This window comes from Mixophyes fleayi, chromosome 1 (assembly GCF_038048845.1).
Source record: "Mixophyes fleayi isolate aMixFle1 chromosome 1, aMixFle1.hap1, whole genome shotgun sequence".
NCBI lineage: Eukaryota > Metazoa > Chordata > Amphibia > Anura > Limnodynastidae > Mixophyes > Mixophyes fleayi.
In genome coordinates this window covers 366493562-366502547 of record NC_134402.1, presented here as the reverse complement: position 1 = coordinate 366502547, position 8986 = coordinate 366493562, and the positions used below count along the sequence as shown (strand labels likewise).

Here is an 8986-nt window from a genome sequence, read left to right as displayed (position 1 = left end):
CTTTCTGGAACTTTTTGCTTTTATTATAGCAGTGAGTCTTTTTAATAAGGCTCTATCAACTTTGCACACCTGGGGGTAAATTTATCAGGCTGTGGGTTTGAAAAAGTGGAGATATTGCTAAAGCAACCAATCCGATTCTTGTTATCATTTATTTAGTACATTCTACAAAATGACAGCTAGAATCTGATTGGTTGCTATAGGCAACATCTCTACTCTTTCAAACCCGCAGACATGGTCAAGAGGTTCAGTTATTGTTCAAATCAATCACCAGTATCGGGAAGATATGAGATTTAGGTGACTTTAACCGTAGAATGATTGGTGGCAGACTGGGTACTTTGAGTATCTCAAAAACTGCTGATCTGCTGTGATTTTGCAACAGTCTCTAGAGTTTACAGAGAATTGTGTGCAAATTCAACAGACAGCTCTCTCTTGAAGAAAAATTATAACTCCTAATCTTAGGACAGGAATTGACTGCGACCACAATTAAAATGTGAGCTTTATTGCCTTTTATTCCATTTCGTGTCTTAGGAGAAAAAGTTTTGTTGACTTTGAGATACCAACCGTCCAGCCAGTGATTTTTGACAGGCATAAAGTTGGCTCAAAAGATTGTGACTGTGTACACACTGATACGATATATGAGCTCCCTGCAGCGATATGCTGAAAAATTTAAATAAAGGACTGAACATCACCAGCAAAAAACTCCCACAAACGATTTATTTTAATATAATACATACTGTTGAAGTACAGCAAGCTTGTGGTCTTTTGCTACTCGCTATGGCAAGAAGACTGCAAGCACAGACCTGGGGGTAAATGTATGAACATGCGGGTCCTTCAACACCCGCGTGTTCGGCGATTAAATTTTAAGCGGCGCTGCATTGTAAAGGGAAACTTCGCTGAACACGCGGGTGTTGAAGAACCCGCATGTTCATACATTTAGCCCCTGGAGGGAAAGGAGAAATAATCGGTCCTGTAGGACCAAAGAATGGTTCCAGAGGAGAGACTCTTCCTTTCATATTCCCCTGCTCCAGGAGATACGGGACAACAACTCTGATGACTTCAGGAATTTCCTAAAGATGAATGAACCCACATTCCAGGAGTCGCTTCAACTTGTGACCCCCCCCCCCCCTTCATCCAGAAGAAGGACACCCATTTAATGAGACCGGATGCTATTCTAAGATTTTAGCCACAGACAGATCTCAAATACGGCTCAGCAATTTCACCTCAAGCTCTGGGTTTAATCATACCTGAGACCTGTAATGCCATGGTTCAAGGTCTGCATGGACAGTATATGAAGCTTGGAAAAATGAATATTCTTGAGAAATTTTCTCCATTAACAGCACAGTATTCCCATTTGCATGACGGTCTGACACCGCACCACGTGAAAAGGTAGAGACATCTTAAAATAGGATTTTTATACTCACGATAAATCCTTTTCTCTGAGTCCATCTGGGGGACACTGCTACCATGGGTTGTAGTGGGGAGTGAAGTGAAGTAGTTGGCACTTAACTAGTTAACTTGTGACCTGCTGACAGACCCCTCCTCTCTGCAACCCCGCTGTAGCTCCTCAGTGTAATTCTAAAGCGCCAAGGAAGGGGAGAAAAACAACCAAAGACCAAACAGCAGAAGAGAGGGAACGCAGTGTCCCCTAGATGGAATCAGAGAAAAGGATTTATCATGAGTATAAAAATCCCATTTTCTCTTTCATCCTTCTGCGGGACACTGCTACCATGGGGACTTACAAAAGCAGCCACCCTAAGGGAGGGACCGCTCTGATTGACCGTCCTGTAAAACACTACGGCCAAAGCTAGCATCAGAAGATGCAAACCCTGTGAACTGGTAAAATTTAGTAAATGTGTGTACCGAGGACCTGATGGCATCCAAAAGCTCTGTCTAGTTATCTCCGTAAAAAGTAGAAGATTCTTGAAAATCTATAAGTACAATTTCCTACTTTAAATGAAACCCCGAAACCACCTTAGGTTGAAAAGAAGGAACAGTACTGGGGACCGCCCTATCATCATGGAAAACCTGCATGAAAGAGCCCCAAGTTCCGGTACTCTACGAGCTGAGGCGATTGCCAGCAGAAAAACCACCTTTCATGTTAAGAATTTCAGATCCGTTGACTGTATAGGCTCAAAAGGAGGAGACTTAAGCATTGAAAGTACCAAATTAATATCCCATGGAGCAGTGGGTGGTACGTAGAGAGGCTGAATGTGCAACACCTAGTAAGGAAAAGTCCTTATGTCTGGCATGTCCGCCAATCGCAACTGAAAATAGACTGATAAGGCCGATACCTGAACCTACAAGGAACCCAACCGGAGGCCCATTTCAAGACCATGCTGTAGAAAAGCCATAAGACGGGGAAGATTAAAAGTCGCAGTATGGTGATCTCTACTCTCACACCAACGAATGTAGGTTTGCAAAATCCTGTGGTAGATACGAGCAGAAACAGGTTTCCTAGCCCGCAAAAGAGCGTTCACCACCTTGAAATAGAACCCTTTTGACTTCTAGAGGGCGGTCTCAACAGCTTGCCGTTAAAGCCATCCGAGGAAGGTCCTGGTGTCGAAACGGTCCCTGAAAGAGAAGGTCGTCACGTAGAGGTAAGCGATAAACCCCGCCCGACTGCCATAGACAGAATGTCTGCAAACCAGACCCTGCGTGGCCATCCGGGCACTAGTATTACTGGCAGACCTCGCTGCCTGACCCTCTAGAGAACACGTGGAAGAGGGGGTCCCTGGCCCTTGAGCAGAACCTGGGAACCTGACGTTTGTGTCTCGACGCCATTAAGTCCAGATCCAGCAGACCCCACCTGCAAACAAGCATTTGGAAGACCTCCAGATGGAGAGACCATTCTTCTGGCAAAACTTTGTGTCGACTTAGGATGTCTGCTTCCCAGTTTAGCTGTCAAAAACGAGGGAACGAATAGTTCTGCCCATTTCAAGATCTGAGTAACCACCTGCATTGCCTTGGCACTTTTGGGTCGCCCCTGTTTGTTGCCGTATTCCCCTGTTGTGGCATTGTCGGATTGGAGGCGGACTGGAAATCCCTGAAGAAGAGCATGAGCCCCCCTCAGTGCCATTAACATAGCTTTCAACTCCAGAATGTTTATTGGATGCGCAGCTTCTGCTTGTGACCAGAGACCTGGAGGCAAAGGTGAAGGGTCGTCGCCGCCTCCCCCCAGCCCTGGAGACCATCGTGACGATTATTCAGGACACTGGAACAAACTACCTGCCCACATTCAAAGGGTAACAAGTTCTCCACCAGTGAAGGGACGACCGGGTCTCCTGAGACAGACGGACTGGCTGGGAGTCCAACCTGAGGTGAGACTCTGACCACTCAGAAGATCCCACTGAAACCGTCTGGAGTGAAATCTTCAGTAAGGAATAGTCTTGAATGTCGAGACCATCTTCCCTAGGAGCTTCATGCATAGGAGCATGGAGGGACTGCGTTGAGACAAGACCCGGGTCGTCAAGATCTGAATGGATCGGGCTTTGTTCTCGGGAAGGAACACCTTCTGTTCTCTGGGGTCCATGATGAGACCCAAGACTGTCATACTTTGGCAAGAGATTAACTGGAACTTGTTTAGAATTAAGATCCATCCGTGAGACTCTAACACCCCGATTGCAAGGTCCAGATGTTGGCTCGAGATAAGCGGTTGCCGCTTTGAAGAGACGATCGTCCAGATAGGGCACTATTCTGACCCCCCTGGAACGAAGACAACTGACATGACCTTTGTGAAAACTCTTGGCGCTGATGAGACCAAATGGGAGCGCCCTGAACTGGTAGTGGGAGGCTCCTATTGTGAAACGAAGTAGGGACTGATGTCCCTCTCATATTGGAATGTGCAAGTAGGCATCCCGAATATGTATGGACGCCAGGAATTCTTCCAGTTCTATGCCATTTATTACAGACCGAAAAGATTGCATGCGAAAACTTTCCACCTGCAGATGTAAATTTAGGGACTTTAGATTGAGAATTGGTCAGAAGGAACCATCCGGTTTTGAGACCAAGAATATTATTAGTATTATTATTATTATCCTTTATTTGTTGGGCACCACAAGAGTTCCGCAGCGCCGTACACAGCACAAACAGTAGACTAAACAAGGTGAAACATTACACACAGTAAACAAAAAATACCAAAACTTCAGAGACTCCAGGCAGGCTAATGCAGTAAAAACGGAGCAGAAGAACAGGTATGGAGAACAAAGGGAAGAGAGCCCTGCTCAAATGAGCTTACATCCTAAGGGAGGGTAGACAGAACTCAGGCACACAGGGAGCAAGTTGAAGAAGTGGGGAGAGAATGGGGGGCTGGGAGGAGAGAGGGGGAGAACAGGCAGAGGAGATGAGATGAGGGGGTTAGGTGGAAGGTTGGTAGGCTTTTAGGAACAGGTGCGTTTTGAGTGCCTTCTTGAAGGAGGACAGATTGGGAGAAAGACGGATGGAGCGAGGGAGACCATTCCAGTGTAGGGGGGCAGCACGGGAGAAGTCTTGGATTCTGGAGTGGGAAGAGATGATCAGAGTGGAGGAGAGACGACGGTCATTGGCCGAGCGCAGGGATTGGGCAGGGGTGTGAATAGGTTTGAGTAGAATCCCTGGCGTCTCTGCATTTCCGGAACTGCACAAATGACCCCTGCAGAAAGAAGAGAAGTGACACAATCTAAGATCGCATGTCTCCTGATGTGATCTAACGGTAAGGAGGTGGGAAAGAACCGACGCAGGGCCTGACCCACTATCCTGATCATGTAGCCCCTTGTCATAATCCCCTGAATCCATTGATCTGGGGAGGACGGTATCCACTGTTCCCTGAATAACTGCAGATGCGAGGAGGCTGCGAGTCAGGCTGCAGGATTATCCTGCAGCTTGGGTGCAGTATGCCTTGCTGAGGAAGAGGAAGAAGACCTTCCTGTTTACGAATGCCCTCTGAAGCCAAAGGATCTGCCCCTGCCTGCCTGACCTCTATTGGATGAGTTCCCTATAAAGGGCCAGCGAAAGGAACTGAACCTGGGTATCCGAGACTCTGTGAACCTGGGTATCCGAGACTCTGGTACCCTCCCCCCCCCCCCGTCTCCTGAGAAATTATATTATCCAGCTCGGGGGCCAATCAGTACCGATCCCGAATATTGAAGGGCCTCAAGGGAACACTTTGACTCTGCATCGGCTTCCCAGGATCTAAGCCAAAGGGTTCGTCTTGCTACCACCACTGAGCCAGACGCAGCGGAAGACATTGAGGCTGCATTTTGAGCCGCCTCATATAAATAGCCTGATGCCTCTTCCACTTCCCTGTCGATAGCATCCTGAAGGGAAGCTGAGCTCGGGACTGGCAAAGTGGTGTGACGTACCAGGTGTGCTACCGGAGTGTAAACGCTTGGTACTTGTTCCCAACGGTTAACATCCTCCCACTGTAGAGGGTACAATGCCATGAATCTTTTAGGAACTACTACCTTGCGGTCCGGTTGAGACCAACCTGCCTCCGCAATTTCCCTTAACTCAGAAGGGGGTAACAGACTTTTTTAAAAAAAGACCCTGATCTGCAGCGGTAGACTCATCTATGTCTAAGAGGTCTAAGGTCCTTCTAACTGCCAAGACCAGATTCTCAATGCCTTGATTTCTGTAAGAATCCTCAACATCCATCACGTGGTGACCATCTGTCTTGTAAGGAATTTCTCCATCCTCTTCAGATATTTCTGAATCTGATACTGAAAGAAGAGGATGATTGGTTCTCTTACGTTTGGTTCTAGACTGAGAAAATCTCGGAGAGTCTAGAAACCTGTTCAGTCTATCAATTCCCCTAACCAAAGAGGAGGACCAAGTGGGTTCCCCTACGGGGGCACTCTGGGAAACAATAGAGAATGAAGGGCTAGCGGTTGCTAGGTCTGTCCCGTCATTAACCTGTTCTTGGAGTACTGCTGAAACTGTAGCCCCCCTGTCGAGGTAGGAGAGCTCGCAGACAGCGCTGTGGTCTCCGGCTGATGGGTGAGCTGCACCAGAGTGCCCATTGACTGTGCCAGCGATACTGCCCACCCAGCTGCATTCCTCTGCTTCAGCCGCCTCTTAGTACTAATGTGCGCCACTTCCATAATTTAAGTGCACCATCGGGTCTGCTGCTGTACATCGATAGTTGATGTAGTTATTTACCTAAATCCCCCCCCCTTCTAAGGGGAACTTGGTAGTGGCCATAAGATGGCAGCTGCCATGGCTCCAAATCGGTGTTCTATATCCGCAGGTAGCTTCGGTCATAAGGTACCACCAAGTGTGACAACAGCGAATGAGCCGCCTGTTACACTCTCGTTATCCACACTTAAGAGTGAGAGCCTGTAGGCTCTCACCCTGTACACAGCCTGCTGCGTCTCAATTTTTTTATTTATTTTTTTACAGTTTGCAGATTCTAATCGCACACTAAGCAGGCTCTGAGTTATCTATGTAAAAAGAAGAAAAAGATAAGGAAAGATAACTAGTTAAGTGCCAACTCACTCAAGCTAGGTACACACTACATGGTTTTCGTCCAATAATCGGCTCAATCAGCCGACATACGAACGCTCGTTCAAAAGTCGGGTCAGTGTGTGTAGTGACACGATGGTCGAAAGTCTGCCCAAATGGACGATTGTCGCCTCATTTGGTTGGTCGTACTGTTTAATATTTTCGTTCCAATCTCGTTTCCGTTGTGTAGTGTGTAATCTTCCGTCTGATCCACGACAATCCTCCGATACTTCCTCGACCTGGGGGGCGTGTGTATGTAAATTTTTGATGTCTGTCCCAGAACATGTTTTGTATAGATGTATATTGCACCTGTCTGGCTGCAGACCATTACACTTGTATAAAGCACGTGTGTTATTACCCTTTGCGTCTATGTTGGCAATGTATTCATATTTACCCTTTTATAAACTTTAACCTTTATAAACTATTAAAGTTATATTAACCTTTATTAACGAATATTTGTGAAATACCCAGAATAAACCACAGTGTTCATGCAACATTTTTATTGCAGGAAAAAAAAAGTACAGCAATTTTTAAACACACACAGGTGTCTGTCTGAAAAGATCCGCGTGCGACGTGAGCGCGCCCATACGTGCTCAGAGAACCAATCAGAGCGCAGAGTACTGCAGAGTATTATTTTTAGTATTTAGTATTTTTAAAGGTGCTACTGGTTTATGGCAACAGGTCTTGATGTTGCTTGGGTTTCTTTTCCCTTTGATTTCTTTATCTACGAAAGAAGGAAATAAAAAATGTTTACCATTTAACTTCTATATCTGTAGTTTATATTCAACGACATAAATACTCTTATTTTCTCACCTTGCACACTGCTCGAGATCAGTTTATGTTTTGGTCCCTGTGGCGCAATCGCAAGAATAGCTGGCTTAACCTCCATACATTCTGGAAAACAGGCGCCATTTTGGTTATTATAACGGTACAGGTATGTGCCCAAAGCATTTAGTTGTCTATACATGTTCAATGAAATACCTTCGTGTCGAACTTCTTTTATATATTTTTCTTTTTCGATTTTTTCTTGTTTGATAACTGGTGTAACATTAGTGGTATCAAAACAGGCCTTCTCACCGTTAATTCTTCGTTCTGACATAAAAAAAATTAGGTTACAAATTAGGCGTTTACATTGCTTTATGTGACACTAGAATGAAATAAGTCCTTCAAACAGGTACACTAAATGTGCTACTGACCTTTTTTAATGTTGTTGTCGTCCTGGTCCAGTACTTTGACCATCATCTCCACCTCTCTTGGGCTCATTGGATTTGCTCTTTGGTCTTCTTGAGTATCTCCATCCCCCACCTTAACTTTTCCAACATTTTTTGGCCCTTCCAGCACCATCTCTGACTCAGTCTCCGTCTCCATAGCTGCAACCCCCACTGACACCTTCTCCTCACCTGCAACCCCCACTGACACCTTCTCCTCAACCTTAACACCCACTGACACTTTCTCACTCGCCATCTTCTCACGCTCCTCGGCGCCAAACAGGTTCCTCTGACATTTTATACACTCAGACATGGGCGTTCGTTTCTGCTGTGGACCAATCAGCGATGATGCACGTCGAGATTGGAGCATTCCATTACATACGAAAGGATTTTATTATTAGGGAATATTCATTGCATTGTACTTTAGCAGTTAAATGTTTTTCTAAATTTTATGTATGTTACTAAACTTCTATTTTATATGAATGAATGAAGAGACAGTGTTGCCTTCTCTTTTATGAAGCTTTGGGTGTTAACTATAGTGAAATCTCTGCCCCTTTAGGCTAATGTCTTTGGTATATAGTTACATCCCCTGTAAATGATGCTTCAGTGTGTACGAAATTAAAACTATTGCTCATGACAAGATGGCTGTAAAAAGTCGCTAAAGGGACGTCCGCTCTTCCCTTTATCGTCCTAAACAAGGCTAGTGTGTATGCAGTCCATGGACTGAGCGATCGGACCATCGATCGCATGTAAAATCGCTCAGCATAAAAAGTTGGTTGTATTTTCTGTAGTGTGTACCTAGCTTCACTCCCCACTACAACCCATGATAGCAGTGTCCCTAGATGGAATCAGAGAAAAGGATTTATCGGGAGTATAAAAATCCCATTTTAAGATTTTCATCCAGAAGGATGAAAGATAAATATACATACACACGTCCAGAAAGGAGCCGCTGTTTGAGGAACTATCGGCAGTTGGTCGAGCAATTGTTTGTGATTTCCAACACACTGCAGAATCGTTTTAAACAAGATTTTTGAACAGAAGAAGCAATCAAATGAAACGACAATCGGTAATTTAAAATGCCTGTTGTTCATCATGCAAGTATAGCTGGAAAACACATCTGACTGCTCTGGGTAAGATCCAAATGTTCTTCTTTTATTAGTACAATACAGCAGATATCTGTACATAATAAAGGGGCCACTGAGTGTATATAAAAAGTGTACAAATTAGATCTTTCTACCATAAGACTTGAAGTGGATATAGATTCCAGGAAAATGAGACCTTGGAAAGTGATGTCTGGTAATGAA

The 8986-nt window shown here is 45.1% G+C and overlaps 1 long non-coding RNA gene across 2 annotated transcripts; it reads right to left on the bottom strand.

Annotated features, from left to right (window-relative positions):
* Positions 1-6988: 6988 nt before the first annotated feature.
* LOC142096949 (uncharacterized) lies at positions 6989-8779 on the bottom strand. Of its 2 annotated transcripts, XR_012678061.1 has the most exons (4): positions 7894-8779; positions 7456-7863; positions 7288-7368; positions 6989-7198 (listed from the first exon to the last, which is right to left on the bottom strand). It is a non-coding gene; the product is annotated as an uncharacterized LOC142096949 (long non-coding RNA). The 2 variants fall into 2 exon arrangements; XR_012678060.1 differs by having other exon boundaries at positions 7456-8779.
* Between the last annotated feature and the right edge of the window lie 207 nt (positions 8780-8986).